This window comes from Sus scrofa, chromosome 14 (assembly GCF_054392235.1).
Source record: "Sus scrofa isolate SSC_HxYL_T2T_F1_AM1 chromosome 14, Sscrofa_HxYL_maternal_Yorkshire_Landrace_v2.0, whole genome shotgun sequence".
In the NCBI taxonomy this organism is placed as follows: Eukaryota; Metazoa; Chordata; class Mammalia; order Artiodactyla; family Suidae; genus Sus; species Sus scrofa.
Genome location: NC_139396.1, coordinates 48,412,983 through 48,437,524, shown reverse-complemented (window position 1 = coordinate 48,437,524; position 24,542 = coordinate 48,412,983). Strand labels below are relative to the sequence as shown.

The window sequence follows — 24,542 nt, the reverse complement described above, 5'->3', positions numbered from 1 at the left end:
GGAAAAGAATTTGAAACATATTGGATATATATGTGTATAACTGATTCACTTTAGTACACCTAAAGCTAATACTACATTGTAAGTCAACTGTACTTGAATAAAATTTTAAAAAATAAAATAAAAATTTGCATTTCTCACTGTTTCCCTATTAACCCTCCAGGCTCAAACCAAAGGTTGTTCACCAGGCTTCAAGAGCCCTAAATGTTCTAAACCCCTACAACTTGTATTTTTTTTTTTAATCTATCCCTTAATTTGCTAATTATCTATCTACTGAATTGCATGCTGGAAAACATTTGTGGTAATAGCTTTACGGAGTTGCTCCCAAGAGACACTCATGAAACACCAAAATAAAGCAAGAAACAAACAAAAATTTGAGCCCCTGGTATTATATTTAATGTTAAATCTAGGCTGAATCAAAGAAATTTGGGGAGTTCTAGCTGTGGCTCAGTGGAAACGAATCCAACTAGGAACCATGAGGTTGTGGGTTCAATCCCTGGCCTTGCTCAGTGGGTTAAGGATCCAGCGTTGCCATGAGCTGTGGTGTAGGTCTCAGATATGGCTCAGATCTGGCGTTGCTATGTTTCTGGTGTAGGCTGGTGGCTACAGCTCCAATTAGACCCCTAGCCTGGGAACCTCCATATGCTGCAGGAGCGGCCCTAGAAAAGGCAAAAAGCCAAAAAAAAAAAAAAAAAAAAAAGACAAAGACATTTGGGATAGTTTGCAGCAATCAACTGACTATCTACTTACACTCTATCTCTGATCAGCCTTTTGAATGGGAGTGTATGCATCGTTCACTTTATAAAGAGTGCATTTGCCAAGAAGCAAGATTAACATTTACTCAAAAGCAAAATATTTATCCCATGTCTAGTGAACCAAGATAACTTGAAAACCTAATAGGGAAGGGGAAAGCAATAGTGGATTTACAGACGATGGTAATGTCCTTACCTCCTAGTGGCAGAAAATGGAAACACAAAAGCATCACAGAAAAGATGGGGGATTCCCGTTCCAGACTGCTTTTCTACATAAGTAGCACAGTGGTACCCACCCGAGGAATCAGAGATAGATTTGGGGTTATTTCCTTTTAAATTTAAATTTAAGTTTCTCACTACTACAGGCCAAGGCTCCAAGAGAAACAGAATTTCTAGGATGTACTTGAAACTAGGGTTCAATTTAGTTTCTACTAGAATCTTTCTTTCCCCCTTCCTTCCTTTCTTCCTTCTTCCCTCCCTCCCTCACTCCCTTCCTTCCTCCTTTCTTTCTTTCTTAGTATGGGACGAGCCAAGCAAATATTGACTTTTAATGCATGCATGAGAATGACCTTGCAGTTTCTTCAACTCCGTTTTTCACTGTATGTTTTGTACCAATTTAGACAGAAATATTGGCTTGCCAAATTTCCCTCTAGCAACCCGTGTGGGAATTCAGTCAAATGTATGTTTTCTCATTGCTTAATTTTCTTTGCTTGCCAATAGAGGCATTTCTTCTTATTTCATTTAATTTTATATTGTGACTTGCTTTTTAGCCACCAATATTTTCTGAATGGCAGTGCTGCCATTTGCTTTTATAATACCACGAATAAAAGATAAGAATCTATTTTTCATGGCATTTCTTCCCCTGATTTGTACCAATAGTCACTTAAGCCAACATAGTTCTTTTATTTTATATCTTTTCCCAGAACTAAAGGACTGTTATTTTATATTCCAATCAGTTCCTGCTACTTTCCAGTATAGATTATGATGTATTTACATGGGCCAAATAATATATTTCCTCTTCAAAACTCCTTAATATCACTCTCAGTGAATTGACCATAAAAATCACTCAGCTCCTCCTACAAATATTCCACATTAAATCAGAATGTTTTATGCTCTGATAGGCTTTCAATGCTGGGAAATAAAGGACTTGAGACTTTCTCTTAAAAGTACCCGGAGTAAGTGCCAGGGAACCAGGATCTGCGGGATACAGATGCCTCTTTGCCTGAAATATTTTAGTTAACTTTGCAAACACCTGAGTTTATGTAGGAACCTAGAAGTACAGAGTAAGGCTCTGCGAAGTTGAGATCAAGATCTCAGAAGGACCACAGCCCGGTGCTAATGCTGCCTTGAAAGTGTAGAAGAGATGCCCCTTGGGGCAGACTCGGGGCGGGGTGGGGGAAGCTGGTGCTGTTGAGGCTTATGATGAGGCTGGTTCTGGGAGTGTGAAAAGAAGTGGAAACTAAAACCAATGCCTCCAAGAGGGTGAGGGGCCACTGCTGGGGGATCTCTTGGGGGAACAACAGAGGAGTCAGAAAGGAGTCTCCACTGACACCATCTCTCTAGCGCCCCCTGTTGGCGGATCCCACAGAGAGGAGCTGGCTGTGCAGAGAGGTGGTTTGCAGATTGCCCCTGGCCCAGCATCACACAGTGTGGAGCCATGGGTCTGGGGCTGAGGCCTCACAGCTTAGTAACCTGCGCAGATATTTCCCACCAAAGTGTCCTCATGTGGTAGAGATGAGTTTTATCTCTGCCATGTCTTAGAGCCCAGCAAATAAAACACTTCTGGATTGTTCTGAAGGCGATTGTGAAGGGGTGAAATAGAGCCAGTACTTAATGAGCACGGTTCTTTGTACAAACTGCATCCGATCATCTCCGCACATGGCTCTGAAGTATATGTGTATCACCTCATTTCTGAGCTCAAGGAGGTGACATGGCCACCCCAGGGCCACACAGTGAAGTGGTCAACCCAGGACTGCCTCCTTCCAGATCTAAGGGGCTCTTCTCACTCCCTGCACTTGCCATTGCAGAACCCAGGATCGGGCCCTTCAAAGTGGGTTTTGTTCTCCTCTTGTCTGTGGTCCTAGGGCCTGTGGCCTGTGCACAGGTGTCTGAGGTGTTAAGGAGGCTGGGATCCAGAAAGGACACTGTATGCAAGGTCAGACCTGAGAGGTCAGCAGGGCGGCCTCTGTAGTGGTGGATGCTGTGCACTACCCGAGTGAGCCGTATCCTGACTGAGCCACTGTCCACATCAGAGGCAGCAGCCGCTTTGACTATTTCATCAATTCTGAAGCACACTCTTCCCTTTCACAGGGAGGCACCTTACAATGGATGCATCTTGTAATTATAAGGGGCAGGATCTGTTTTTCTTAGCCAAGCATAAAATGAAAAACAAGTTTTACAATTGCCGGCATGAATGAAATCCAGCCTCTGTTATGATAATTGTCAGAAAGATGACAAAGTGTTTTGAAGAAGGGACGCCTTTTCCCTAATTTTACAAAGATACTCTATGAACTAGTAGCAGCCCAGAGATGCTGCTACTAGTACATGTCTTACCTCATTGGCTTTGCCTACAGTGGGTGGCAGTAAGGATGGCAATGATGATGAGGGCTAATATTTTGGAGCACTTACTATATCCTGGGCACTTGGCTAAGCAAGGTACATACATGACTTTATACACTCCTCACAGTCATCTTATGAGAAATGCATTTTTAATATTTTCACTTTAATTATATGAGGATAATTAAGGCTAAGAGATCTAAATACCTATAGATGGAAAGAAGTTAATACACAATGAGAAACAAAGTTAACAGGTGGAGGAAGAGAGCTACCAAGACAGAGAAGCGACAAATTTGATTTGACGCCTAGATGAAGCCATACCTGAAGCCATCATCATTCTTAAATGTTGTAATTTTTCAAACCACTGAACTCCCTTTTTGCTGAGAGTATTTGAAAATGTCCTAATAATACAGCTAACAAAACTCTTTTATTTATTTTTTTCATGATAGCTCAGGCTTTGTGTCCATGACAAGCAAAACAGAGGCAATCATTTAAAAAGTTATTATTTCCCCCCTTGTCCAGTGCCAATACAAAAAAATAATGTCAATTATCTTCTCTCCCTAGGGAATCAACATACAGAAGTTGGCAGCAGAGTCAGTGTTCATTTTACCACCCCTCATTCTTCAATTTAATGGTGATTTTTTTTTTTAATGCTTTGCTGTTCTATACTGCTGAAATTGCGTAGGCTTTGTCAGGGTCCGTCTTACTTTCTAGAACATTCTGGGACCTGTAGAAAATTATGCTAAGTGAACTAAAACAGAGAAAGACAATGCCATGAGATGTCACTTCTATGTGTAAACACACAGGAGTTCCCACCACGGCTCAGCAGTAACGAACCCAACTAGTACCCATGAGGATGTGGGTTCAATGCCTGGCCTTGCTCAGTGGGTTAAGGATCTGGCATTGCCATGAGCTGTGGTGTAGGTCGCAAATGAAGCTCGGATCCCACATGGCTGTAGTGTCCAGCAGCTGCAGCTCCGATTCTACCCCTAGCCTGGAAACTTCCATATGCTGCCTGTGTGGCCTTAAAAAGCAATAAATAAATAAATAAACAAACAAACACACAGACACAGAAAGCCAAGCTCACAGATTCAGAGAAGAGATTGATGATCACTAGAGATGAAGGGTGGGCCATGGGCAAAATAGGCGAAAGGGTCAAAAGGTATGAACTTCCAGTTATAAAATAATGAAGTCCTGGGGATTAATGTACAGCACGGTGACTATAGCTCTTCATATTGTATTGCAACTTTGAAGCTCGCCCTCCATTGGTCTATGAAGCACAACAGTGGTGAAACATGATTCAGTGGCCCTGGCTTCCTTTTTAAGGATGGACAGAGTCTCCCAGGAGAGAGGAGGGCAGCCTTGAAGAGGAGATGGACGTGGCTGTCCACGTGCTGGGAGAGGGGGTGCAGGGAAGGGATGGCAGCTGGAGTCTGAGTGTGGTCTGTGCACCAGAGTATTGTCAGGAGAGGGGTCCCTTGGGCTCCCACTCCCCACAAGATCCCACTGGAACAGAAAGAATCTGATTGGGCTTCTGGGGCAACCACAGGGGAGAACCAGGCAGGGCGCTGGGGGAAAGAGACAGGGAGGGGCAGTAGGAATTTGGGCCAATTCTGTCCAGTTCTCGGGGGCGGCGGGGGGGGGGCATGCAATTGTGGGAACAATTCTGCGGGAGAGGGGGCTCTTCCCTCCTTTATAGTTAACTGAAGCACATTGCATTAAAACTCCACGAGTAAATAAGGGTAACTAGTGAACAGTTAACCTTTCTTCTATTACCAGGTTATGGTGTGTTTTCCCACGTTATGTTTTGAGGCTTAACATGCGCGCACGCCCAATACAGGTAAATATCTATCTATATAAACATGGATTCCCTTGGTCACTACGGTCCATTCTCTAAGTGGAGGTCGAAGGCGGTTATGCATGGAAAGAATGGGATTTTTAATTCCTCAAGTCATGAGCGCCCAAGACAACAGAACAATATGCAAGTGGGTGGCGCCCACCGCCTGCCCCGACGGAGGAGGGACTGCTCTCAGGTGGGGAAAGGAGGACCCTCTCCTCGTCCCAGTGTCGGGTACCCCGGGCTGGCGGAATTCCAGAGGACCGCGCCGCGGGGGGTGAAGGCCGGAGCCTGCAAACTCCGCTTCCTGGAGGGAGGAGCCGATGCGCGAGGACGAGCAGTTCGGGTCACCAGTGAGATCTGTCCCATCCCGTCCATCTTCCTCCCACCCGGCCGTTTCCCCAGAGCAGGAGGCGCCCTGCGTCCTCGCCCGCGCTTGTCCCGCTGCTCCCGGCTCAGCTTCCGCTCAGCGTCCGTGAGGGAGGGTGTGGGTGCTGGGCCCCGCCCCAGGGCTCGGAGTTGACCTGGAGCCCCGGAACCGAGAAGGAAATGAAGGTGGGGCCAAGAGACGGAAGCAGAAGAAAACTTGTTGGTACCCGAGCGCGGGCATTGGCTGGAACCCGAGATACGGCGTCCACGGCACCTCGGGGCAGGGGCGCAGGCTTCGGAGACACCGTGGACTTGGGACTTAGAAGCGAGGTCCCTTCTTCCTGCTGGATGAGCCTGGAGTGTGCTACCCGGGGCAGAGCTGGGGGGCAGGCGCCCTGGGAAAGGTAAGGCAGGAGGGCCCCGGGTTCAGGCTTCCGGAGGCGCCCAGGCGGAGGGATCCTGAATTGGGGAGGGTCCGTCCCTGGATTTGGCGTAGGCGAGTGTCCCACCAGCAGCACTTCGCAACGGCGCCCCATCCTTGGGTCAGTGGCCGCCGTTGGGCTTTGTGTACCCTGACTCCCTTATCTAAGACCGCCTGCACACCGGCTGCTGATCCATGGGTGACACGGGAGCGAGTTCTGGGGTGCGTGTACTTTGTTTGCCACGCACCCCAGAACTCTGAAGTACTATGGAACTCAGAATGGGGAGCCCAGTGTTTTGCATTTTCCTTCCCCAAACCCTGGGACCCCATCCCTCACTTACCCCAATTAAATCACACTGGGACTGAGAATCCAAGGATGAGCCAGTCTCTGAACCCGCCTTTTTCCAACTCTGTGGTCCTTAGGGTACAGCCCCGGCTCAGGGGGAGCCCGGGTTTGGCAGAGGTGTGGGTTCCTCGGCACAAGCAATTCCTTGGGTCCGAGGAAGTTGGGACGGTGCTTGCAGGGCTTGTGGTGTCTGAGGGCAGTGGATTCGGGTGCGTCTTCAGATCAGAAATGAGCATATTACCTTTACTTTTTTCTTTTTTTTTTTTTATATTGTTATTTCCCCAAGACAATTTTTTTTTCTACTGTACAGCATGGTGTCCCAGTTACACATACATGTATACATTCTTTTTTCTCAAATTATCATGCGCCATCATAAATGACTAGACATAGTTCCCAGTGCTACACAGCAGGATCTCATTGCTTATCCATTCCAAAGGCAATAGTTTGCATCTATTAACCCCAAGCTCCCAATCCACCCCACTCCCTCCTCCTTCCCCTCCCTCTTGGCAACCACTCTGGTTTCTCTTCAGATGGTATAAATCTTTTGCCTTTTCCTTTGCCATTTTAAATGATGCACTAGGGTGGAGACAAGCAGACCCAGAACAGTAGGAGAGGGGAGGTGGCGACTTCCACACCTGGGAGCAGCACCCCCCTTCCCCTGCACATGCTCAGCTGAGTGTGGGACTGGCTAGGGGAGAGTCTTACCTCTACCCAGACTGAGGCCTCCCTGGCAGGCATGTGGGGTCTAACAGGTTCCTAGTCCTGAGCCTGGTGAGACCAGGTTAAACTCATTCATGGGAGAGGTTGGGGGGTCAGGGCACGGGGTCTTCTGCAGTCTGTGCTCTCAGGGCCCAGGGTTCTACCTCAGCCTAGACAGATACACATTACTATATATAAAAGAGATAAACAACAAGGACCTACTGTAGAACACAAGGAACCATATCCGTATTCTATATATCTCTCTATAGAATCACATTACGGTACACCTGAAACTAACACAATATTGCAAATCAACTGTACTTCAATAAAAATAAATAAAATTTTAAAATAGAAAAAAAAATCCTATGGCAATAGGGAAGAAAGACAGACGTCAACACTGAACACAACCAGGGCAAGTGGATTTTTATAGCTAAAGAGGAGACTGAGGGGATCAGAGGGTGGGAAATTAGACATCCAGGGAAGGGGGCTTCTTGCTAAACTTTTCTGACTGGATTCTTGCAAAAGATAAGTCAAGGGCCTCGGTGTCAAAGTCAGGGCAAGAGGAATGTGATCAGAAAATGCTGTAGACTGAATGTTTGCGTCGCCCTGCACCCTTCTCCGCAAACTGTATGTTGAAATCCTAACACCCAACGTGATGGTGTTAGCAGGTGGGGGCCTCTGGGGTGATCAGGTCATGAGGGTGGAGCCCTTGTGAATGGAATTAGTGCTCTTAGGAAAGAGACCCCAGCAAAACCCCCTTACATCTTTCCTGCAGGTGAGGACACGGTGAGGAGCTGGAAGACTGTGAACCAGACTCGGAACCTGCCAGAGCCTTGATGCAGACGTCGCAGCCCCAGAACAGTGAGTGATAGCCCAATCAGAAAACCCTTTGCTTGTTCCCCTAACCCCATAGTTTTGAATTTTTGAGAACCAATATTCTTAAGAATCTGAAAAGGAATATATGTCCCTATCTTTCTGTCTGTCTGTCTATCCTGAATCACTTTGCTGCACACCTGAAACCAACACAACATTGCACATCAACTAGACTTCAACAACAACAAAAATAGATAAAATTGAAAAAAAAAAAAAAAGAAACAATGTAGTTCCAGCTAATTTGGAGACAACAGTTCTACCGTGGTATAGGCAAATGTCCCAGCCATAAAGCTGAGAGAACAATTAGAAAAACATTAGGGGTGGATTAATATAAATGAGAATATTACAAGTTGTAGGCTTGACATGCCTCTGTTAAGCATTAGTCAGTGTATGGTGCCATAATCTATTTTACTTAAAAAAAAATAGAGAGAGAGACTCTAGATATGCCAGTGCAATTATAAGCATCTTTTTAGTGAATTTTAAAGCAGCCAATTTACTCAGATTGTACTTTGTAGCTCCCTGCACTTGCTAATCAGTCTGTCAAGTGTAATAGCCATTTGGGGCTGGAAGTATTTAATCCTGTGTGAATGGGCTTATCAGAATGTCTTAGAAAGACAATGTATGACTTCCTGGGAAAGAGATGGTTGCAATTAGGTGGTAATTATGCAATGTCTTGTTACTATGGTTTTAAAAATTTACCAGGCTAATCTTGATGGAACAATTCAGAAGTTACAGAACATGTACTCCATGACAATGGGAGCATCCTTGGAAGATAGTTGTTCAAGACTCATGCAGCTCTTAAACTATAGAGTTTAGTTCTGAAATCTCCAAGTCCTTCTATGCTGAGAAACCATTTGCTTTGACACCTGACTCAATGGATGCTGGATTGTACAACTAAAATAATACCTAGAGTCCTAGAAAGAGTTGATGCTGCTCTTGGCTTTGTAGGACCCTGGTATGTATGATCTGCATCCTCCAGCTTTTGGAAGACTAGATTCCTTGTAGTTTTCATGAGCAAGGACGAGTGTATTCAGGATGGAATGGAATAATTTAGCTTCTTGTGTTATGACTTCTTTTTTTCCCTCTCCATGTATTAAGGGGATACCAGTTAAAACAGCCCTTTTGCATAGGAGTACAACTTCTAGAGCATCTGATTTCCAGAAAGATATGAAATCAAAGTACTGATGTTCTGAATTTGGGAAATGTCCATCAGAATCATGCCGGGACTCAGAATCACGCTGCAGATAAACAGGGCATGCTTTTGAGTTAGATTTTTAATGGTATAGGGGAAAAATCAAAGTCAAGATCTTATGGGCTGTCTTAGGGCAATTTGCATCTAAAAGGGAATCTTCAGAATCTTGATCCCCACTTGTAGTCTGAATCTAGAAATTGAAGATTCGTCTAAACTGGAGAAATGTAGGGACCTGAAATATCATTCGGTCCCCAGGAAGAAAGAGCCATGATTTTGAGAGTATACACCAGGGATGGAAATTGGTTTCACCCCCTCTTGCTTGATTGGTAGTGATGCTATGTTGAGGATGATTCAATCAGTGGGAAAAGTTTGGGATTGCTTAGCAAGATCTGCGGTGGGAAGAGACAGTACGTGTTTTGTGTTAACCCTCCCTTCTTCTGGGTAGTGAGAAAGATGAAAATCTAAGCCAGGTCATCCTCTAGTGATTCTCAGCTCCTTTATTAAGACAGAGCTTCAGATCGGGTTCCTGTTCAGAGAGACCTCCTGGTAGAGCAGAAGCTGTAGGAACTTCTGCTTCAGAGCTAATTGTCAATGGTGGTTCTACCACTTAACTAACAGTGAAAATGTGAGTGGGTCACCTAATGTTCATGTGTGTTTTGGCAATACTAATACCTCTTTCGTGGGGCTGCAGTTGCATTGAAAGTGAAAAAAAGTTCCCAGGGCCAGTGTTGGCATTCTAAGTTACTCCAAGGAGTACTACCATAAATACACACACACACACACACACACACACACACACACACACACACACACACACACAAATTTACAGGGATAATGAACACCTTCTATTCTTATATTTAAATAAGTGACAGGGATTTCAAAGGCAAGCCTTACTTAGATACAACACCAAAAGCACAAATGACAAAAGACAAAAATAGATGTTGGGTGGCATGGAAGATTTCCTTTGAAGACAGGGTTTTGCTGCTTAAAATGGTTGAAAGCCACAGGTGCCCTTTACCCTTGCAAATGAGGGACCCTGAGTTACCCTTGACCTCTTTGGGCACAAGAGCAGATTGATGAGTGGGATAGTCATCAAGCCTCTTGAATTTCAGCCCAGTGCTCTTGGCGCATCCCGCCCATGTGCGTGTCCTTGGTCTGTCCTTTGGCCGACCTTTCTATTTTATCCATCGCTTAAGTTAACAACCCAGTGAAAAGTCCTCATCCAGGGAAGTCAGAGGTTCAGAACACAGGGGGCCCCCCTCTGGCCCAATTTCCAGGGAGATCCAATGTGGGGGAAACTCTGTTCTCCCAACCTGGTTGATTTGGAACCACCCAGATGTCCATAGGGAAGACAGATCATCTTTAGCAGTGATGCTAGAGAGCATGGCAGGATGTTGACATCTGTCTCTCTCCCTCTCCTTCCCTCTCCCCCTCTCCCTCTCTGTCTCCCCTTCCTTTCCCTCATCCCTCCCCCTCTTCCTTCTTCATCCTGGAAAACCCTGAGAAATGGCTGGAAGGTTGGTGGGAGAGGAGCAGTGGAGGCACACGGTCCCTCTCCACCCTTCTTCCTTCTTGCCAGGATGACTGAGCAGCCAGGACCACCCCAGTGGGACTGCCTTGACTTGGGGGGTGGGGGGAGGCACTGGAAAGCAAGTCTTTTTGGCAGCAAGCTCTATCCCTTAGTTTCAGAGGAAAGAGAGAGACCAAGGTGGTTTGTCACTTCACTCCATGCTTTAGCTTTCCCAGATCTCTCTCTCTCTCTCTCTCACACACACACATACACACACACATTCCTACTCCAAAAAAAAAAGATCTGATGGCCCTAATAATACACAGGTTTCATCCACAGGGAGTAGTGATTGCTAGATTGTGAGCATCTCTGAAGCACTTCTCTAAATTTAAAAGATATATCAAAAATAAACCAGGAACAGACAAAATGAATATTTATGAACTCAGTGATGTAAAGATGGACTTTTAGCAAGCATGCTGGCTGCTAAAATTGGACAAGTGTCTTTTCTCTGGCTCCTAGGAAATAACTTTTAAAAAATACATAACCGGAGTTCCCGTCATGGTATGGTGGATTAAGAATCTGACTGCAGCATCTCGGGTTGCTGCCAAGGTAAGGGTTTGATCCCTGGCCTAGTGAAGTGAGTTAAAGGATCTGGCTTTGCCGAAGCTGTGGCGTGGGTTGCAGCTGTGGTTCAGATTCAGTCCCAGGCCTGGGAACTTCCATTTGCTGTGAGTGTGGCCATTAAAAGAAAAAATAATAAATAATTCCACTGTGACTTGGTCATTCTGTGTTATGTTTGTTTTGGTTTTTTTTTTTTTTTTTGCACCTTTTCTAGGGCCACACCCGCAGCATATGGAGGTTCCCAGGCTAGGGGTCTAATCGGAGCTGTAGCCACTGGCCTACACCACAGCCACAGCAACATGGGATCCAAGCTGCATCTGTGACCTACACCACAGCTCACGACAACACCAGATCCTTAACCCACTCAGCGAGGCCAGGGATTGAACCCTCAACCTCATGGTTCCTAGTCGGATTCGTTAACCACTGAGCCACAATGGGAACTCCAATTCTGTGTTATGTTTTGGCAGAGTCCCTGTAACTGGTTCAGCTTAAAGTCAAATAGGAAAAGGAGGTACCCCCAGTGTAGACTTAACAGATCGATGTGGATGTGGGCTGGGCAGAGGTCTCACATAGACAGTGCTGCATTTGCGTTGCTGGCGGGAGAGTGGCTGGCGGGAGAGTGGGCTCTGTGGGAGCCTCGTGGGAGGAAGAGGGCGCAGGAAGCCTGCCCCTGGATTCCTCCTGACACACCTGTGTCATTCCCATTCTGATCTGCCTGGGTACTCCTGCTCGGTCACTGTTCTAAATCCCAGTTGTGAGAACAAGTTTATGCTGAGTCCCCAGACCTCCTGATCACTTTTCAAACATGGGGTGGGGGGACAGGGGTGCTCAGGACCCCTGACGCAGTTACACAGAACACCTGACTCCTTCCATAGGATCATGATGGTGGGCAGGAGTTGACAGCAGCAGTGTTACCAAAAAGGGGTCTGGCTGCTCGCCATTCTAAAGCCAATAAAGAGGCAAGGTTGGAGTTCCCATTGTGGCTCAGCAGGACCCGCTGTGGTCTCTGAGGACGCAGTTTCAATCCCTGGCCTCACTCAGTGGGTTGAAGATCCAGCATTGCCACGAGCTTCGGCGTAGGTCACAGATGTGGCTTGGATCTAGTGTTTCTGTGGCTATGGTGTAGACTGGCAACTGCAGCTCTGATTAAACCCCTAGCCTAGGAACTTCCATATGCCACGGGTTGTAGCCATTAAAAACAAAGAGAGAGAGAAGGCGTCAAGGTTCATGGAAAGGAAAGTTTGCTTTATTTTGGAGACTGGCAACCAGCAGAGAGGGCATATTTCTGTCCAGAGGCTGACCGTTCCCACCCCCCACCCCCATGCCCCACTGACAGTCAGTGGGCAAGAGTTTTTATAGGTAGAGGAAGGGGGTTACACACAAAACAGCACCGTCGGCTCTGACAGTCATCTTGAAGTTGGTCATGCAGTGGTCTGACTAGAGTCACTTTGATTGTCTTAGGTACAGTTCATCTTCAGTTCCAGGCACGGTTTGTTCCCTTTTCTTTGAGGCCAGTTCTTGGAATTGTGGCAGCATAGGTCCTGACTACTGTCTGGCCATCATGTAGCCAAGTTCTTCCACCTGGTGGGGGTTTCAGTATCTACAAGACAGCTCATAGGACATGGCTCAGAACATGATCTGTATAGCCTTTGAGGAGGAACCAAAGGTCCTTCACTTTGCTGATTGCCTAAACTATCATTATTTGGCCTTGTTTGGCTTGTGTCTACATTTTCTCACTTTTTTTCCTTTATATGGCTGCATCTGTGGGCCAGGAATCGAAGCAGAGCTGCAGCTGTGACCTACACCGCTGGATCCTTTAACCCAACACTGGATCCTTTAACCCACTGTGCCGGGCTGGGGATCGAACCTGCATCCTCACAGAGAAAGTGTCGGGTTCTTAATCCACTGAGTCACATCAGAAACTCCCTTTTCTCCCTTTTCTGATGAAACTTATTCTTTGACTAAAGTTTTTCTATAGACAAAAGACAGGTGGAGGACATGGTCAGGGAAGGGACCATAGATAAGGTCCTTTTCCATTTCAGCAGTGGCCTGGCCTGGGCCCCACAGGATAGCAGGCAGGTGAACTGTCTGATGATTGAACCAACTCTCATGCATTTCTCATCAGATAATATTTGTGGACCTACATCCTTGCTTTTAAAAGTACTCTTTTTTTTTTTCTTCTTTTATGATGCAAAGGGACAGGAGATATTTTACAGTTCAGTATTTCCCTAGTAAGTGGTGCAAGTTGCTTAAACAAGAAAAATACACTCCAGGAGCACTTCGTTTACCACCTACAGCCTGAGAGCTCTTTAGAAACCAATCAGTTCTTCCATTTAAATCCCTTTTCGTTCGTCGATATTACTAAACTGGCTCCTATAGAGAACCTGTTGGTTATAACCTTCGTCTGTGTGTACATGAGAATCAAGGGCTACAATTACGGAAGATGGTTTCATTGAAAGGTATCTGGCACACAGGGCAGACACAGCAGTTTCATAAGTCACAAACCCAGCCTCTTGGCCATCAGCTTGGCTCTGAGAATCTCCTGACCTCTCAGAGGTTGAAAAAGTCTGAAATGCAAGTGCAATTAAAGAATCTTGGGGAGTTCTCATTGTGACGCAGAGGAAAGGAATCCGACTAATATCCATGAGGATGCGGGTTCGATCCCTGGCCTCGCTCAGTGGGTCAGGGATCTGGTGTTTCGGTGAGCTGTGGCGTAGATCGCAGACACTGCTGGGATCCTCCACTGCTGTGGCTGTGATGTAGGGCTGCAGTTGTAGCTCTCATTAGACCCCTAGCCTGGGAACTTCCATATGCTGTGGGTGCGGGCCCAAAGAGCAAAAAAAAAAAAAAAAGAGAGAGAGATACTTGGGGAGGGTCCCAGGAGTTCATCTTGTGTTTGTCCCATTGGCCTGGACATGGACCATCTGCTCAGACGAAGAAGAATTTCAAGAAGTAGAGTTGATTTTGAATATTATGTTAGTTTCGGGTCTATAGCATCATGATTGTCATTGTTTTCTGATTATATTCCTTTGTAGGTTATTACAAGATATTGTTTATAGTTCCCTGGGCCATAGAGTAAATCCTGGTTGTCAATCTCTTTTATAGACAGTACTGTGCACCTGTTAATCCCCAGCTCCTAATTTATCCCTCCCATGACTTCCTCTTTGGTAACCATAAGTTCGTTTTCTGTGTCTGTGAGTCTCTTTCTGTTTTGTAAATAGAGTCATTTGTTTTATTTTTTATATTCCACATATACATGATAACTTATGATATTTGTGTTTCTCTGTCTGATTTACTTCACTTAGTATGATCATCTCTAGGGCCATCCATGTTGCTGCAAATGGCATTATTTCATTCTTTTCATGGCTGACTAATATTCCATTGTATATATATGGGCACTTGGGTTGTTCCCATATCTCGGTACAATGATTGTTTTTGATGAAATTTTTTTTTTTTTACAATTGTAAATAGCTCTGCCTTATTTTTTTTCACCTGCTGCGTAGCTTTTTATAGTATAGGTATATCCATGTATATTCAGATTTCGTCTATTGACAATCATTTAGGTTGTTTTTGTTTTCTTTGCAGCTACCAGCCTATGCCACAGCCACAGCAATGCTAGATCTGAGCCACATCTTCTATCTACACCGCATCTCATGCAACGCTAGATCTTTAACCCACTGAGCAAGGCCAGGGATCGAACCCTCATCCTCGTGGATACTAGTCAGATTCATTACTGCTGAGCCACAACAGGAACTTGGGTTGTTTCTATTTGCAGTCATTTTGCTGCTACGACGCAGTCTTGTTAAGCCCTATCTGCTAGGGATAGAACTCGGAGGTGGTCCGGGAAGGATTAAAAGGTCTACTCTGGGTTCAATAGGAAAGAACTCGAGGATTGATTAGCAGGGCTGATGATCTTAGCCACAGGAAGGGAGGGATGGTGCTTTTGGGATCCTGTGTCTGCCACGCTATTTCTGCATCATGTTCTGGCATCAGCCCCCTTCCCTGTATCTCCTCTTTCCAGTGAGAAGGAACATTCAGAATCATCACTCCCAAGGCTGTCAGCTCTGCAGCCAGTGATCACCAACAACCAAAAGAACGCCTTACCTTCAGTGGTGTGATTAAATTCTGTGTATTAAACAAGACGTGTTTTTATGTATTTGGAATTTATATATGTATACAAATATATTTATATTATATTATAAAATATATATTTATAAAATATATTTTATATGTTTGGAGTTTAGTTTCACCCTCACTCCCGAAGGCCACTGAGACATCTGCATCTCTCTTGGCCCCCAAAGCAAGTGTGTCAGTGATTTTCTTGAGGCTGTATATCATCTTGCAGTCCCTCTGCTGTTTGGTAGTGGGCTTCCCGAATAAACTTCAGGCAGATGGTGCTTTTATGTGCTCCTATAAAGGAGAATGAGCGAGGTGTTCTACAGACAGCTGTTATCTCAGTTATATAAAAATGATTTCACAGCTGAAAGGAGCAATTGTAAAATGTCAAGGAGAATGGCTGTCCGCTGGGTCCCCTGAGCAAGTGACCGGAAATAACCACCTTGGTCCGACCAGATTAAACACTGTATACTTTCTTAAACTTCTTTTAGGCGATCGCTCCAGAGTGGGTGGCCAGACTTCATATGTTCTAGTGGAATTCAATGCCCCATAGCTAAGTATTGCCTCAGTGTATGAGTCTTAACGAGTGTATTCAGTAAACCTATTATGTTGATGTGCACATAATAAGGTTTAGATGTTTTGTCGTTTCCTAGCACACAGCAAAATATAAAAGCCTAAAAGGGTTTTTCCTGGAGAATGAACTGGATTCAGTGGAGTGGAGAAGCCAGACAAAACCCATGAAGGTGGGGGCCCTTTTGATCTGCCTGTATCCAGACAGACCTTTGCTAATGTGTATTTTCTCAAGGCAAACGAGGGAAGACAAAGCTATTTTCACAAGTTCAGGAAAGAAATTGATTGTCGTTGGCCTGTCTCAGTCAGTAATAGGTACTGACTCTTTCTCTGGTAGGAATGTGACATGACACATTTTTTAAGCTTCTGTTAATACTATGAATATTTGTATGTTCAAAAAACAGTATTGATGGCATATCCACTCGATATATATTTTTTGGAAATGATGGTTTTTTTGTTTTTTTTTTTAACGGCCGTACCTGCAGCAGCACATGGAAGTTTCCAGACCAGGGGTCAAATCGGGGCTGCAGCTGCAGCTGCAGCCTACGCCACGGCCACAGCCACAACAACACGGGATCCGAGCCACATCTGTGACCTATACTGTGTCAATGCCAGATCCTTAACCCAATGAGTGAGGCCAGGGATGGAACCACATCCTCACAGAGACAACATCAAGTCCTTAACCCACTGAGCCACAACGGGAACTCCCAAAAATGGAGTTTTATTGAAATGTAGCCACATCCATTTATTTTTGTGCTACTTTTGCACCACAGCACAGAGTAGCTGGGACACGGGTGATGGGGCTGCAAGTCTAGATTATTTTTCATCTGGCTTATTAAAGAGAAAAGTTTTCTGACCTCTGATACCTTGTACTTAGCTGCCTAGGTTCAATCCCAGCCCCCCATTTACTAGCTCCATGACCTTAGGGAATCTACCTGAGCTCTGGGGTCTTGGTTTAATGGTCTTTAATTTTGAGATCAAGCAGGACCCTGTGGGCCTTTCCCAGGGAGAGACCCCTATGTGCTCCCCCCCCCAACTCCCACCCCCTGCCTGCCTCTTGTTTGTAAAAAACCTGAATCTCCTAGGCCTTCCCCAGGTTGCAAAGAGCAAATGTAATCAGAGAAATGAGAAAGTGAAAAAACAAAGGAAGGCAGTCAAGCAAGAAATAATTATAGTTTAGCCATAAAACAAAGTCAAGGACTTTTAGTTCCTCCTCAAGGGCTGTGGACAATATCCTGATTCATATCCTTGAACCCCACCAGGTAGGAGAAGTTAACTGCTGATCATCAACATACAGTTGATGATGGTTGACCAGAAGGTTGCTGATGGTGACTCCTGATTACCTCACCACCAACCAATCAGAAGATGTTGATGAGCTGATCAGGCATGCTGCAACCCTCTCCCTCACCCTGCCCTTAAAAACCCTCTCTGAAAACCATCAGGGAGTTCAGTTCTTTTGAGCATGAGCTGCCCACTCTCGTGCTTAGCCTCATGTTGGACACCCTGCAATGAACACTGTGCTTTCCTTGACCACAACCTTGTGACACTAGATGGCTTTACTTTGCTTGGGCCACTGGACTTAAATTTGGTTTGGTAATGGTTTTACAAACTTTCCAGATGACAGTTTTAATTGTGTTTGCCTTATCCTATTTCTAGCCTTGTGGAGAGATGGGAACTTATATGTTTTCATTGGTGGTATTAATATTTTTTTATTAAAAATAATGCTTACCATAAAAATTCTAAATAACATAGCAAGGCAAGGCCAAACATTCCCTCAAATTATAGCACCCTCTAAGATAGTATTAGCAGGTTATCATTTGCATCGTTTAAGTACATCTGGCTACAAGGAGGTAGATATAAATGCAAGAGGGAAGGACATAATATGCTATTCTTTTAAATTGCATTATGCATCTTGTTTTGTTTTGTTTTGTTTTTTCTTCTTACAGCCGCACCTATAGCATTTGAAATTTCCTGGGCCAAGGGTCTAATTGGAGCTGCCACTGTAAGCCTACACCACAGCTACAGCAACACCAGATCTGAGCCACATCTGTGACCTACGCCAGGGCTACGCTGGATCCTTAACCCACTGAGAGAGGCCAGGGATCAAATCCACATCCTCATGGAGACTATCTCACGACCGTCTCATGGGTTCTTAACCCTCTGAGCCACAATGGGAACTCCTGTACTGCATGTATTTGATAAAATGTACTAAATTCATCATTGCTTATATTCAACATGTATGTGTAACTTGGTCCCCATGCTGTACAGTGGGAAAAAAAATAAATAAATAAAATACATTAATTAATTTAAAAAAATAAAAATAAAAAAAAACCCCAACATATCCAAAATGAAATTGCTGGACTTTAAGGAAGTATTAGTTGACCCCAGAGATACTGGTGTTGAAAATGTTCCAGTAAGATTGAGAGGGAGAAAAGCTTATGGTGAAATGAATGTTTTTAGAGCCATCATTTTTGGAGGGACCATGTCTGAGGCATGTGGAAGTTCTTGGGCCAAGCATCGAACCTGGGCCACAGAAGCAACCCAAGCTGCCATAGTGACCACACTGGATCCTTAACCTGCTGCACCACAAGAGAACTCCAGAGCCATCCTTTAAAGTGTTGGATCGGTTGTTGCCTAAATCTCTTGAGTTCATTGCAGCTGATAGGGTGAGTCCCATCTGTAGAGGTAAAGAGATGACCAGCCTCTTATTTCTTCCTACTCCATCTATTGCTAATCATTACGATCTGGATTACCTATTAAAATTGATAACATTTCTATGGTAGTGGATTTCCAATTCCCACATTTCTGAAATCTTAGTTTTATATGAAGATTGTCCTGCCTGTTCTATCACTGACCTTGGCTTCATCTGCTTCCCATCTTCCAGAGCTTAAGTGTTTTCTTCATCTGCTATGACTCAGACAGTCCCCTTAAATAGCTCGTGGAGGGTGATTTCATCATTTTATCCCTTAGCTATCATTTTAATGTGGCAGAAAGGAGATCAAACTATGTGTTCATTCCACTGTCTTGGGTGGGAAATCTCAAAAGTTGTGGGTTATTTTTTTTTTCCGCCACACCTGCAGCATATGGAAGGTCACAGGCCAGGGATCAAATCCAAGCTGCAGCTGTGCCCTATACCACAGCTGCAGGAGTGCCAGATCCTTAACCCATTGTGCCACAGCAGTAACTCCTCAAAAGGTTTTCAAAAAGTAAGATGCTACATAATTAGAAGGAATTTCCGTTCAATCATCTGTTCAGTAACCTTTGACTGATGATCTCTGTGCCAGGCTGAGCCTAGTGCAATGTTTGTCACTCAGCCGTTGGCACCCATGAGCCCACTGAGGCCCCGGGAAATGTTTTCTGTCCCAAAACAGACCTCTCCTACTTCCTGGCAGAAAGTTCTCTAATGAGAAAGAAGGATTATCCTGTAATGAAAGTCTGAGCCTCAAACATTGATCCCCTCCAGGGAAGGAACTGTGCCTTCATATATTTAGAATCTGGTGGAGAAGTGCTGGGTTCTTTCCAGAGCACAGAAGAAGGGACGGATGAGGGATATTTGGATAAATCAAAGGAAGAACGGGTATTGCTGTGGACCTCAGGGATGATTTGCCAATCTTTTCAGCTTCCCCACAAACATGTCTTCCTCTGAAAAATAGGTACCTTGGGTTGATGAGGCAGCCCCTTTATAGATGATGATGTTAAATTTCTCTTCTCTCTCTAGGGGCAGGAAGCCTGGGGAGAGGCAGTAACTCAGTGCAGTGAGCTGCCCAGGCTGCAGGAAACCTAACGGGATGGAACATAGTCTAATTCCTTGGAGGTCTGTTCAGCCTCTCTGGGGTTTTACAACCACATCTGGCTTTTCCTTTGAGTGTCCCTTGTGGGGAACGTTCACAAAATTCCCAGGGGAGAAGCAGTCGCGTAAAACCAGGCTAGCTTGTGCAAGAGAGATGAGTTGAGTCTGCTTGGATAAAAGATAGAGATCATTGGGTGTTCCCGTTGTGGCTCAGTGGTAACGATCCTGACTTAGTATCCATAAGGACATGGGCTCGATCCCTGCTTGTTCAGTGGGTTAAGGATCTGGCGTTGCCTTGAGCTGTGTGGTGTAGGTCTAAGATGTAGCCTGGATCCTGTGTTGCTGTGGCTGTGGTGCAGGCCAGGAGCTGCAGCTCTGATTCAACCCCTGGCCTGGGAACTTCCATATGCTGCAGGTGTAGCCCTAAAAACACACACACACACACAAAAAAAAAAAAAAAAAAAAGAGAGAGAGAGATGGAGAATATCTATTTCTCATTCTGGAGATCAAGGAGTTTCCTCAAGGGTCAGAGAAAGGAGGGGCACCAGACCATAGTACATCCTGTCAACTTTCCAGAGACCCTTGTGCCAGAATCCCATCCTGGTATACACACAGGAGGGCCAAAGTCAGACCAAAGCCAGACGGAGCAAGATGGTTGGCCAGAGAAAGCCCTGAAGGAAGGACTGCCCTCGTGCTCCAAAGCATGGGTTGTTCTCTTCTTCTCTTGCTTTTTTCCTCTGGCTGTTTCTGAATTTCTCTCTCCCTCTCCACCCCCCACCCTCAATCCATGGAGCCCACCTGTGTTTATGTTCTCTCCGCACCTGTCTTCTCTCTCTTCTCTCTTTAAATAAGCACTTATTTGCCTCACTACCCTCAGTCTCTTTGCTGAATTCTTTCTTCAAAGGGACAAGGATCTGGGGACCTACATCAAGTGGTTGGGGTTCAGCTTTCTCACCTGACAGCCACCTGAGAACAAAATGACCCAATCATATATATACATATATATATGTGTATATATACAGATATATATACACATATATATATACACATACATACCCATATATACACACACACATATATATATATATATGTTCCCTTTCATATATTATAGTCTATCATGTTCTATCCCAAGAGACTGGATAGAGTTCCCTGTGCTGTACAGCAGGACCTCATTGCTTATCCATTCTTTTTTTTTTTTTTTTTTTTTTTGTCTTTTTTCTAGGGCCGCACCCGTGGCATATGGAGGTTCCCAGGCTAGGGGTCCAATGGGAGCTGTAGCCACTGGCCTTCGCCACAGCCACAGCAACGTGGAATCCGAGCCGCATCTGCAACCTACACCCCAGCTCACAGCAACTCCGGATCCTTAACCCACTGAGCAAGGCCAGAGATTGAACCCAAAACCTCATGGTTCCTAGTCCGACTCGTTAACTGCTGCACCACGATGGGAACTCCTGCTTATCCATTCTAAATGGAATAGTTTGCATTAGGAACCCCAAACTCCCATCCATCCCATTCCTTCTCCCTCCACCTTGGCAACCACAAGTCTGTTCTCTTTGTCTATGAGTCTGTTTCTGTTTTGTAGATAGGTTCATTTGTGCCCTATTTTAGATTGTACATATACATGATATCATACAGTATTTGTCTTTATCTTTCTGACTTACTTCACTTAGTTTGAGAATCTCTAGTTACATCCATACTGCTGCAAATTTACCAACCTTCTTAACTTGTAGCAAAAGCAATAGGGTACAAAGGTTCAAGTAAAAGAAATGAAGCGAATCCACTATGGAGTCAGATTTGTTCTTCCCTATTACAAAGATCAGGTCTCAGGAGGAGCTCCTGATCACTGGCCCAGGTCTCTCTGTGATCGGAGCTGACATGAGCGTCAAGCCTCCTGACTTCTGGGCTGAACTATGTAGAAATACAGCAGCCATGGCCAGTCATGTTTATGTTCAGGGTCCCTCCTTTAAAGTTGCCTTCCACCAACAGGAAATGAAGGGCCCCAAGGAAGATTCTAAGAAAAATCCTTGCTGAAAAAAACCACTGTGCACAGAAAGTCACTGCGTCAGAGAAATTTTGGCAGCTGTTGTGACATATTGTGTATCATTGTGGGTCTTTAAAAAAAAGCTCGCTGTGATAACAAGCAGTCTGTTGGAACAGCTGCCAAGAAATGTTCAGGTTAATAATGTCTCCTTTTTTAATGAAGAGTATGCTTCTCTGCATGCCCACCTCCCTGGCTCAAAGACAGGGAGCTGAGGAAGCTCAAGTTCAGGGTCCTGTGCCCACGGGAACAGGAAACCAGACGGGTCTTCCTTTTAGACCCTGCTGTGCACCTTAAGGATTCCTTTGTAACCTTGCTTATTCACAGCGCTTAGGTGAGGAGGGGGGGAGTGGGTTAGGGTTTTCTGGCCCATTGAAGAAAGAAGTTGGAAGAAAAGGGCTAGCAGCCTCCTTCTCACCCCACACTCCATTCTCCATGCTCCGTGAGAAAAACAGCACAAAGCTTCAGCATCGTTTCACTGCTCCCTCCTCAGCCTCATCTAAAGGACTGTAGGAAAGACAGGATGGAAGATGTACATCCTGGGAGACGTATTTTATGTTCCTCTTCCTGGCAGACTGGCTGTATGTTCGGGGACTCAGGACTTAACTTCTCAGTCTTCCTTTCCTCTGGGAGAAACAATTTCTACCAAGTTTGGCAACTTTAACCATTTACTGAATCCTTCAAACAGAGCTGAGTTCTATCAATTAGAAGGTAAGAACCCACAGAATAGGGAGAGAAAGCCAGTCACCAGCCAGAGGGGATTTTACCGTAATTCTTAGAATAGCGAAGTCCATATTTACATATCCCCAAAGGGATAACAATTCCCCCATCACCAATGCCTCTTTACCCTGCCAGATTGAAACCCAGTTCTCTGGTGAGCTCCACTTTAAATGAATAAAAGTCCGTTTAAGGTATTATTACAGAGACTTTAAAGAAGTAACACACCATTTCTGTGAAAAATATTTGTCAGTTCAGTTTGACAGGTTTCAGAATGGAGTAAACTATAGAATCCTTTGGGGAGCTAGTTTTAAATGCTGATTCCTGAACTGTCAACACCCAGAGAATGATTTAGGAGGTCTAGGTATGTTCCTGAAATCTGCAATTGTGTTCAGTACCTGCAGATGACTCTGATAGAGGAGTTCCAGACTGCACTCTGAAAATAATAATATAAACTGTTAAAAGACAAACTGGAGCATATTAAAAATGTTAAGAGCTTATTTGAGCAAAAATCAGTTTGAATCAGGCAGCATCCAGTCTGGCAGATAGAAAGCACCTCCAAGGATCTGTACAAAAAGAAAAATTTTTATAAGCAGAAGGGAGTGGGAACAAGGAAGCTATGAAATGAAGCAAGACCCTGTGGTCCTTCCTCCCATGTCCTTTTATTTTTCTGGAGAAAAAACTTTCACCAAAGAATAAGTTTAATCAGAGAAGCAAGAAAATGCAGAAGAAAAGGAAAACAGTCAAATGAGACCAACTAATAATAAAGTCACTAAGCAAAGTCAAGTACTTTCAGTTCCTCCTTAGGGGCTATAGATCGTGTTCGGAACCACGTCCTGCGAGCTGTCTTGTAGATACTGAAACCCCCACTACGTGATGACCAGGACATAAGCTGCCACAATTCCAAGAACTGGCCTCAAGGAAGTGGGAAGAAACCAACCCTGGAACTGAAGATGAACTGTACCTAAAAGAAGGTGATGCTGCTCCAACTACCATGTAACCCACTTTGAAATGACTGTCAGAGCTGACTACGCTATTTCTGCATGTAGCACCCACCTATAAATGCTCTTGCCCACTGATTGTCTGTGCAGGGGTCGGGGAACCCGTCAGCCTTTAGACAGAAGTCTGCCTCCCACCCTGGTTGGCAGGCTCCAAAATAAAACCAACCTTCTTTTTGACCAACCTTCCCCTTTTGTTGGCTTTAGAACGATGAGCAGCCAGAACCCCTTTCATTAACTGTTACATGCTGGAAAAAGGCTGGTTGATTATGGCCATGTTACTTTCTTTAGGGAATGGCAGGGGCCTGTTGGGTAGATTACCTACCTAGTGCTCATCCAAGCAAGTTCTGAGTGACTACTTTAAGGTTCCTTTTTTCTTAGAGACAAAACTATAATGAAATAAAGTCATGATTTGGTCACTGGGGTCTTAGCACAAGTGACTCCATTTTGGGCCTGTTTGTCTTGGTGGCAACAAAATACAGGCGAGCTGAGTACATGAAGGATTGTAGTTTGGACATTACTGAGGATAGCGGTGCTCTATCTGCACCTGTTGCAGAATACAGGTGTGGCTGAATTCCTTGAGAGGCAGCCCACCCACCCCAGAGTCTCTCCTAAGCTTTGCCAGGCATGCCGAGTGTTCCCACTTTCAGGCTTCCTGCCCTCAGAATGCAGGGTCCATCACTCTTCTTAGCTCTGCCTTCTTAGCCCTTTTCTTCCATGTGACCCAGTGCAATCGTGCCCTATTTCTGGACCTCCATTCTCCTGCTGTATAACACAGTGAATGGAAACGTTCATTGGATTATTTCCTTCTCCTTCCATGTCTTTTCTTTTTTCTTTCACCATTTTATTTTTCTGACTTCATCTCGCACTCATTTATATGCATCCATCCCCTGGGTCTCCTTCCACATTTTCCTCCATACAGAAACATAAATGCATAGATGTAGGGCTTTTGCTGTTATTTTCCTTTGGTAAGAAAAATGAGATCATTCTCTCTATATATATATTTTTTGCAACGTGCATTTCTCACATAAAATACATCAGGGGTATTCCTTTAGATCAGTAGATATACAACAGGGAATTCTTAGCTGCTCAATATTTTATAACACAGACATACTTACTTTACCCATCCACCTCTTCTTG

General features: G+C 44.8%; 2 long non-coding RNA genes across 10 annotated transcripts in view; one reads left to right on the top strand and one right to left on the bottom strand.

Moving 5' to 3' along the window:
• LOC146396532 (uncharacterized) overlaps positions 1 to 24,542 on the bottom strand; it is a 213,513-nt gene that overhangs the window by 24,352 nt on the left and 164,619 nt on the right. The gene's annotated exons all lie outside the window — the stretch shown is intronic.
• The window catches only part of LOC146396533 (uncharacterized), a 65,510-nt gene continuing 46,656 nt past the window's right edge, over positions 5,689 to 24,542 (top strand). For 7 of the 9 annotated variants that reach the window (XR_014827352.1, XR_014827358.1, XR_014827355.1 and 4 more), the window contains exons 1-2: positions 5,689 to 5,915; positions 7,753 to 7,838. This is a non-coding gene — a long non-coding RNA (uncharacterized LOC146396533). Of the gene's footprint in view, positions 5,916 to 7,752; positions 11,493 to 13,879; positions 14,026 to 14,758; positions 14,899 to 24,542 lie in introns of those variants that run through there. The other 2 variants (XR_014827351.1, XR_014827359.1) reach the window with 2 other exon arrangements.